Source organism: Triturus cristatus, chromosome 9 (genome assembly GCF_964204655.1).
Source record: "Triturus cristatus chromosome 9, aTriCri1.1, whole genome shotgun sequence".
NCBI classification, from domain to species: Eukaryota; Metazoa; Chordata; class Amphibia; order Caudata; family Salamandridae; genus Triturus; species Triturus cristatus.
This window is the reverse complement of record NC_140592.1, coordinates 515,520,330-515,530,234: the sequence shown is the minus strand read 5'-3', so window position 1 is coordinate 515,530,234 and position 9,905 is coordinate 515,520,330. Positions and strand designations below refer to the sequence as shown.

Here is a 9,905-nt window from a genome sequence, read left to right as displayed (position 1 = left end):
CAAGAGGCAAAGGCTAAAGGGGAGTTGTCAAAGATACCCTGGAGTCTACTACGGACAATAACAGATTCCGCAAGATAGTAAATATCCACAGACTCCGAGAGTAACAGACATGTTAATTTCAGGGAACTCTAAATGCATATCCTCAGGTACAAGGCAACGGGCCTTTACATGTATCAAAACGTGTTTTGGACCAATGCATTTAAGTGACTGCCGCATAAGAAAATTGCTTTCTTGCAAATTATTAGAAATGATCCCGATTGACTTAGGATTTTTTGTTTTTTTATTTGGACCACGTGTTTTTGTCAAAAAAGTTTGATTTTACAATTTGTTTTTGAAGCAGGTTTATGTAATTTAAGGAGCACTTTCAATAAAGATTTGATTCAAATTTGCCATTTTCCATGGATTTTATAGGCAGCAAGTAAGCCTAAATTCAAACACCACACAAAGTAATTTTTAAAAGCATCAAAAACACACAGCCCAACATACATGCCTGATCGAAAACTTTAAGAATAATTTACACCTCTTAGGCATAGTACATTTACGCACACATTGACTGCTGCTGTGTAAGAATACAACAAGACTATACTGGTGAGATGGTTTGAAATTCTAACTGGAGCACTGCCCGAATTGCCCCTGCGGATTGCCACCCCGTTTACCTCTTTCCTTAAGTCCTGAGCCGATCTGTGAAGCGTATGGTGGCTAGCAGCGAGACCTTTGGCGGCGGAGACAGTATGTGGAGCAGGAGTGTGGTTAGCAGCTGCAGCGGCCCGCTCTCTTCGCCTCTCAACTCTCTGTTCAGCACTCCGCTCCTTCCCTGGTGTGACTTCTTTACTTTTGTGTTTCTGAGCGGATTATTTTTACCTTGGTGATTTGCTGTACCCATTAAACACTGAAGAGAAAGCGAGAAAACTGTGTTAAAGAAATGCATTCAAAGGTTACAATTAGAAAAAATAGGTCTACAAGATTCGACTAAAACAAATCAGACATTGGCTGCACCAACCACTGCATATGAAACACGTACTCATGTAGCAAAATGGACAGCCACGACACAAAAACCGAATTAATACTATTTTTTTTAAAGGAATTTTATTGAGTTTTCCCAACCAGTGTGCCAGAAATCCAATGTTACATACAATAGTCTCTTGCAAGAGACCTAACCATCATAGGACATGTCAGGAGAAACCGGTTCTTCAACATTTTCTCCCTGACTCCCCCTAAGTCCCCCGCCCAACACCCTCTCTACCCCCACCCCCCCTTGTTAGTGTGCCCGCGTCAATCCCCCTCTAACTGAGGCATTTAATGCCCCGTATATCAAGAAAACCTAACTCAAAACAATGGGAAGAACACTATCATTGTTCGCAGAGGACAGGAGGCTCCGCGCTGCCACCCATGCACGCTCCACGCTCCCACCTTGACCACTCAACACTGCTCAATATATTGTGCAGACACAAAAACCGAATTAAAACAGAAGCACACAGAGTTTACGAAGGAATGTCTAAACAAACAAGCATTGGTCGCGGGGCATGCAAAGATGGGGGCTGCAGCCGGAGAGAGAGGCGGAGGCGCGCGCACGCCGGCAATCACGCGAGTGGTGCGCGCGCAGCAGCGCCCAAAGTGAAAGGAATTGCACGTTCACGCGAGCGTGAACGCAAGCATTAGGCCAGCAAATGCCGGTGGGAAGCACTTTTAAATCCCACTTACAAAAGTCGAGCAACAGTGCATGCGCTGCTGTAGGCTCGACCTAAAGACACCTTCCAGCGTAAAACAGAGGGCCTTCCTTTTTCAGCTTGTGAAACCCTTTATTTTTTGGTCTCGCCTGACCAAGCGCATGTTGCCCTTATACGGAGAGTTTTTTCCTGCATGGTGGTGTTTTTCACGCTGGTTCCTGAATTCAGGGAATACTGTTCTTGAAGCATTTAATTCTCGGAAGATGACCTTCATGGTCAATCCTTCTATTATCTAAGACTTAAGCACTTCATTTACACACGTCGCTACTGTCAGTCATTTGTAGCTAGATTTCAGAAGGTTTGGTTGCACTGGTATACACTTAATTTGGGTACATATTTGCCTTGTAGAAACAACAGAATTGTGCTATGCCCAGCCACTTTTATTGCTTCTGCAAGATTCAGAGAGGCTGTTAGGGTTTCGGGCTCCTCGGAGCTGACTGGACACCCATTAGGTAATATGATTTTGTATCCATTCATCCTGCTTGGTTGACTACACCCCGCTTTCACTTTTTGAGACCGAACTTTCCTGCTCTCTTTATTTTCAGAATGCCGGTACCCCCATTCCTCTTTTCATGCAATGCTTAGTTTTGTCTCTGCCTAGACTCCCTATACAGTGCTTGACTCTAGGCTAGCTGGCTGGCTGCTCTTATTAGCTCGCTCCATAAGACGTACTTCTCCCTTTCTCTCTAAACATCATAAACTCCATCCCTTCTCACATCCTCTGTGTAAGATTTAATTCTCTCCCTCTCAATGACGTCTGCTCTCTCCAACACTGCTCACACATAGCTTCCTCCATACCTAGGGCGTCTGCAATCTCCCCCTCCTGCAAGAGAGTGCCCATCTGTCTGCACATCTCACTCCATGCCTGGGCTGTCTCTTCGACTCTCAGTGGGATGCATGCAGCAGTCTGGCTCCCTAGACCACGTCCTCTCACATCGCTCCCTAGACCACGTCCTCTCACATCGCCCTTTAAAGTGTGTAGATAGGGAGTGCTTTAAGTGGGCAGGTACTCAGTACCTGTGCTGCAGATCAGAGCATACAAATTCTCCCTACTTCCACGGACAGAGTAATTCCACAGTCACACGCACACACACTCATCATACACTAGGGCCCATCACACTAATATTCGTTCTATTACTCTATCCACACTGGATATACGAGAGAACTCCTAAACCAATCTGCATCTAACTGAGGTCAATGTGACCTAATTGTTATGTCTTGAGTCATGATTTAAATGATAAGAACAAATTCGATAATTCAATAAATGACAAAGAAATAACCACCCGACACTGTAATTCAAACAAAGGTTATTTTTATCTAAATTAGTTCAAATGAAAAGTCAATCAATAGCAAAAACATTATTCTCATAGTTACCTATTCTAGCTAAGTGTCATTTAGGTCAGGACAGGTCTCTCAGTAAAGTCTCCCAAGTCGCCGTCCTCTCAATCAGCGTCGATCCTCTCGAGCATAGGTTCGGGAAGAAGTGGCCTTAGACCCTCTCTAGTCTAACAACATTTATAGGGAAAGTAACACATTAAAAGTTACAAACAAACTATGGACGTCCGTTGAGCCGTTGAGCAGAGCGAGCAGGAAAGGATGTTGACTCTCAACATTTAGAAAAAACCTCCGCTCTCGAAAATCACAAAAATAAAAACACGGAAGAAGGAAGCTCAAACTAAAAAGTAACAAACATCCATGAATGCTCTTCCTCGGAATCATAGTGAAGCCACTGCAAGTTTATCAAAGTTCATTGTGGCTTTCTTTCTTTTCCAAGGATAACTGGTGACATCTGGCAACAAGCCCAGAGCTGCTGTCCTCACGGAAACTTTCAATACAGACAGAGGCCGAAGTCAGGATTTCATCCATATTCAGCGAGGCCTCTCTTCGTATTTCAGCAACTCAAATGCAGGCTGTAAATATCGGCCATCTTTGACTAGGCCAGAATGGACAATCTTAATTAAAAGAAACACAAAACAACTTTACTACATCATAATGATTATACAGTGTTAATACCCACTAATACCCTTATGTGTATGTAATTATCTAGCCATCTGCGACATAAAGAAGCATTAAAGCACGTTATTTGGAAGCGCAAACACGAAACAAATAGCACTTTAGCAACACTTATTCTATTAATTTGCTCACCAACTTAGTTCATGTTTTAATGAAGCAACACAAATGCATCCCCACGTGTAATTCTTTCATCAGTAAAGGTTGATTAGTCAGAAACTTCAACAAAATGAATACTTAATAATTAATTATCAGTAATTTTAATTATGACATATAAACATAAACTGGAGTTTAAATTTCAATAAATTTTCAATAGAACACCCTGCTCCAGCACCTGCACTACTTTTATTTGTAAGGGCCAGTGCTGGCACCTCTCAGCACTTCTATAGTTTTAATAGGAGAGTACTGGCACTTCCCAGCAACAAACGTGTGCTCTGGGGCAAGGAGTATCTGCACTTCTATATTTCCATCTCAAGCACTGGGTATAGATACCATCCTCATCGGTTTCTCCCACAGATACCCTGTGTTCCTCCTTCCATGGACAGCGAGCCCATTTCATCAGCCACAGACACACTCTGCACAAATATAACTTTCACAGCTTTCAGCACTATGATTAGTGTCTCACACAGCCTATCGATCATCACCCCATGTCCCGAGCCAGTGACCCCAGCTGACATTACAAAGTCACCCCAGCTGACATTACAAAAGACCGGGGTGATGGTTCTGGGTAAAAACCCTTAGCTCTGGGGTCCCCAGTATTGGCTGACCTTGCTAGGAGCACTTCCCAACCCCACCAATAAAGTGAAGAACCTTGACTTCTGGCTAGATTCCATGAAGGCACAAGCGGACAAAACTTCTGTAGATGCTTTCTCAAAGTCAAAATATGCTTTATTCGATTTTAACCATTAAAAATCATAAAAGCAGGCAGATACAATACAAATATACACAATAATTCCACAGTTCATTTAGTAAAAAGAAAAAACAGTGCAAAAGCTGAGCATGTTAAAACCTTTAAGAACAGCTAATAATGCGGGCAAATTCATTTACATATAAGGGGACGCGCCTTCACAAATCTACACCCGCCGTGAGGGAAACGGCTGCTATGCAGATTTTGCCCTGATTAACTTACCTGCTCATCATCTTGCCCAGAGACGCCGTGAGGGGAACGGCAGCGCGAGGCTCCAACTACACTTCCCAGGAGCCATAGCGCATTTGACGCCGCCACGTACCACGTGACCTTGTTGGTGGGCCTTATCTGGCCGGAACGCCTCCCGCTGCACGGGACGCGCCTTCACAAATCTACACCCGCCGTGAGGGAAACGGCTGCTATGCAGATTTTGCCCTGATTAACTTACCTGCTCATCATCTTGCCCAGAGACGCCGTGAGGGGAACGGCAGCGCGAGGCTCCAACTACACTTCCCAGGAGCCATAGCGCATTTGACGCCGCCACGTACCACGTGACCTTGTTGGTGGGCCTTATCTGGCCGGAACGCCTCCCGCTGCGCGGGACGCGCGCGGGCAGCGCCCGGGCGAAGCCCGGGCCAAGGGCGGTTCTGTCCTTGCCCGTCACTGACCGGATCTGATGGGGCGGGGCCTCCCCCCCTTGAACCTGCAATAACATTACCATTCATCCTAAGGTACTGTGGTCTTTGTCCTTATAACGGGTTGATTGCATTATTTTTGTTCCTAACCCAGTACCCCCCATTGACTACTGTTGTTCACTGCGGCGCCTGGCCTCTCTCTGCTAATTTGCCCCTTTGATCCTCGCTATGCCACCTAAAGCTCGTAATAACAGAATGGCCAACGAACATTTCTCGGGAACAATGGACCAATTTGTTACCAAGGTCAATTCTGTCATTGATAATGAAATTATGCACTTGGAACGTCGTGTTTCGCAGGACCTTGCTTTGGCTAGGAGGTCCTCTATGGGCTACCTTGCCAATGCCCGTTCTCCTGTCCAGCACAATCTTGACCTTGTCTCTACTGATCGATCTGATGTGGATGTTATCACCCAGGGCCTACCACCTAGCGGTTTAGTCGCTATTGACTCCATGGAGGAACAGTCCTTGCCCCTTGACTCTTTGCTGGCCTCCCCCCGATTGTTACCACCTTCTACTAGTTCTGTTCCAGAGCAAGACACTAGACAGCTTCGCACAAGAAACTCTGGGGCAATTCCTAAAACCAAACCTGGGCGTACTTTCTCTAAGGGTGGGAAGGGCAAGCTTTCAAAAAACACCAATAAAACAACAAATCATCTTGGCCCACCGAATAAGTCTCTAGTCATTTCCGACTTGCCCTCCCAGTCGGCTTCGCTGGATAAGCTTCATTTATGCTCCTTATCTAACACTCCTTTGCATCAGGATGTCACGGGAGGGCCAAGTGAAACAGACAAGAGAGGGTCCCCAGATCTACCAAACATTCACGAAATTGTTGAGGCTATCAGACTCCTGCTTCATCCTGTGGAGAATAGAATTCTTAAAATCGAACAGCAGCTCTCCAGAATTGAATGCAGTCTTGGGTCCCTGCCCAATATTCACAATGTTAGTCTCAGAACAGGGGCACCGAATGCCCCGGCTAACACTAGAGTAGATAAAGACATGGTGGCCCCCCAAACTCACCCCTCAGTCCCCGAACAAAGTCAACCAGTTCCTGCTGTCAAAGAGTCCTTTTCGGTTACTGCCCATAGAAATCCTAGACACCCTAGTACTACCTACCCAAAAGAGGCTCCTAGGACCTCACTACCCAGGTCTCCAAATAGGGCAAATATCCCCAATTTACCACCTGAAACTGCTCCATATGTTGTTATTCTGGCAGGGGTTCCAGAACAGGGTGAAAACGAATCTGAGTCTCCCACAACCCTTAGGAATAGGGTGATACACTGGCTCAACAGAAATAGACCGTTGCCATTGTTTAAAAGCAGCAGAATACTTACAGTGAGAAGGGTCCCATGGGTGGGTCACCTGGCAAAAAACATAAAGGGGGACTGCATTCTAATTAACTTTAATGACCCTCAAATCGTTGACTACATTTGTAATTGGAGATACCCTAGCACAGGTTCACTCATTAGAGCCTTACCTCTGACCTATTTTTATCCCCCTGGTCACTTTTTGGACGAATGGACACATGTCCAGCGGACCAGGAGAGGTACCTCTCAGTTGAGCAAGCCTTTACGCCCACCGATGTTAGATCCTGTCTCCATGGAAAATCGGTATGGCTGTTTAGAGGCTGTTGACTGACTGCAGGGCAATGGAGATATTCCATCTACTCCCCTGAGTCGCCCCGGCTCTCCTGTACCAGGTCCCATTACTCCATTAGCATTTTCAGCCAACGTCCCATCTATTGTAACGGATCTACCAAGGAGGCATACCCCCAGCCACCTAGACCACCTCCCAAGTACTTCTACCACCCAGGAAAAATCTCTTGGATATGCTAAGCTTCTTTCCTGGAACGTGGCAGGCTTGCGTAACAAGCTTACCCTTCCAGATTGGAATGACCTAATTGAGGAACATGATATATGCATATTCCAGGAAACTTGGAGTGTGGAGCCACTGTATAAGACAGGGTATTGTTGCTTTTTTGAGCCAGCTACCACACTTGGGCGAGGCCGTCCTTCCGGAGGACTCACGGTTTGGGTTAGGGCACACCTTAATCTTAAGATTACACACAATAGTTGTTCCACGTCAGACATAATGAGACTCTCCATCAAGGGTCTAAAGAATGGCCATTCGTGGGAAGTCTTTAATGTCTATGCTCGTGGTACACATGGGGGTGCTAAGTCCCCCATTATCACATCACTTTCAGGTATGCTCTCTACCTGCCCTCCTGATTCTCTCTTATTAGTGGCTGGTGATCTCAACTGTTCTTTTGAACCACTGGCCATTGATGATATTTTGGGAACTCACGACGAGGTGCTAGATGGGGCATTCCTTTATTATCGCTCAACCCTGTAAAGAGATGGTCCCCGGTCGTGATTCAGCTAAATGCATTGGCCTTAGAATTTGGTCTAAGAGCTGCAAATGGGCGTACAGCCTCCGACCTGGGGGGTGCTAACACCTTTAATAGGGTCGCCTGCCAAAGCAGAATCGACTACATTCTGATTGATAGAAGAGGCTGGAAATCTGTTGCTGATATGATAATAACTCCCTCAACCTGTAGCGATCACAACCCGTTGTCGCTCAGCATGAGAGAGTTTTGCCTTAGTCAAGAGCAAACTCCTCCACATGGATCGCAGATGATTACTAAGATGCTCTATCCCTCTAACTGCAACAGATTCCTAAGATGGTCTAAATTTGTCCTGTCTAATACAAAACTTGCTGCCCTGAGTAGAATCCTTGTTGAATATACTGCCAGGCTCTCCATGGCTTCGATTGATATGCCTGGCTATACCAAAATCTTCGAGGATACCATCGCTTCGATTGGTACCTTGTTCCTTGACCATAGGAAAAATAAAACACCTGTTCCTAAGTCAGAAAATGAATGGTTCAACAAGGACTGCAGACTTAAAAAAAATACCCTGATCGCTGCAATTAAATCTAATATTCCAGATGCGGTCAGGGAAGCAAGGCAGTCTTATAGACAGGCACTTGTTACTGCGAGAAAAGACTGGGATGACCAGCGTTGGGATGCCCTAAAATCTGCAAGCCATTCTAAAAACGGCGAGCTCTTCTGGTCCACCTTGAGAAAATCTTCCATGTATGACCAGGATAAAATCCCCAACCATATTACGGACAGGGAATGGTTTGACCACTTTAGGAACCTCTATGTAGGGGCGGGACCTGAGGAGGAGCAGGGCACCTATCAGAGGTCCATAGCCTCTCCCACTGAACAATCTCCATTTGATAGGATCAAGAAGAAAGAGGTAGTGACTGCCATTAACAAAATTGTTTCTGGAAAGGCCCCAGGGCCAGATGGCATTCCGGGTGACCTTTTTAAGGCAAATACTGACGGATGGGCTACGTATTTTGCAATCTTTATTAACAATCTCCTGGACGGCTCCCCAGTGCCCTATTCTTGGAAGGGGGCGGAAGTAATTCCCATCTTTAAAAAGGGCTCAAGGAGTGATCCAGCGAACTATCGCCCAATCAGCTTAATAGATACTGGACAGAAGCTGGACTGGAGGGTCCTCCTGGAGAGAATCCACTCCTGGGTAGATGAAAAAGGCATTATGACGCAGTTCCAAGCAGGCTTTAGGGCCTGTACTAGCACAATTGATCAAGTGTTTAGGCTGGTGCTATTATATTGGAAGGTGGTCACTATTGGGAAGGGCGCCTTATATTTGGCATTTATAGATCTCAAGACCGCATTTGACTTGGTCCCTCGTGATCGCTTGTGGCTGATTCTGGAGGAATTGGGAATCCCCCCTTACATCCTGAATCTTCTCATCCGGATGCATACCAACAATTATCCACGCATTCGATGGGGAACTCAGGACCAGAAAACCGATAAAATCCCGGTTAATAGAGGGGTTCGCCAAGGTTGTGTGTTGGCCCCTACGCTCTTCACCCTTTTTGTGAATGGCGTAGTCTCTTATTTGCTCGAAATTGAAGCTGACGTCCCCACATTGGCGGGTGTCAAAGTCCCTGCCCTTCTTTTTGCGGACGACACTCTTCTAATTTCAAAAACACCTGCAGGACTACAGAAGCTTTTAGATCGCTTCCTTATGTTCTGTGAGCTAAGAGGCCTTGTCATCAACACCTCCAAAACCAAACTCCTCTACTTCAACCCTACCAGATCCTTCCGGTCTACCCTTACCCTAGATGGCAAACCACTTGAGCGAGTAAAGGAGTTTGACTACTTGGGGATTAGGATTACTGATAGGCTTAAGTGGCAGCCCCATATTGACAAAATGACACTTAATCATAGGTGGGTCACAGGTAGCCTGGGGAAGGAATTTCGTGCCTCTACCACCAAACCCATCGCACCAGCTTTGGATATCTATGCTGCAAAGGCGATAGGTAGCGCCCTATACGGCGCAGAACTATGGGGCTTTTGCTGCGTAGACACCCTAGTATCCAACGAGAACAAATTTTTTAGAGACCTTCTATCACTCCCGAGGGGCACACCGACTGGTCCTCTATTAAGTGATCTCGGAAGGCGCTCCATCAGAGACCTAGCCACCCTTCGTCCTTTGTTACACTGAGCGCGGTTGTGGCGTACCCCTGAGCTCT

The 9,905-nt window shown here is 46.0% G+C and overlaps 1 long non-coding RNA gene across 1 annotated transcript in view; it reads right to left on the bottom strand.

Moving 5' to 3' along the window:
* Window positions 1-286: 286 nt before the first annotated feature.
* Window positions 287-9,905, bottom strand: part of LOC146798217 (uncharacterized) — a 236,589-nt gene continuing 226,970 nt past the window's right edge. The window contains exon 4 of the long non-coding RNA XR_014969130.1: window positions 287-889. This is a non-coding gene — a long non-coding RNA (uncharacterized LOC146798217). The remainder of the gene's footprint in view (window positions 890-9,905) is intronic.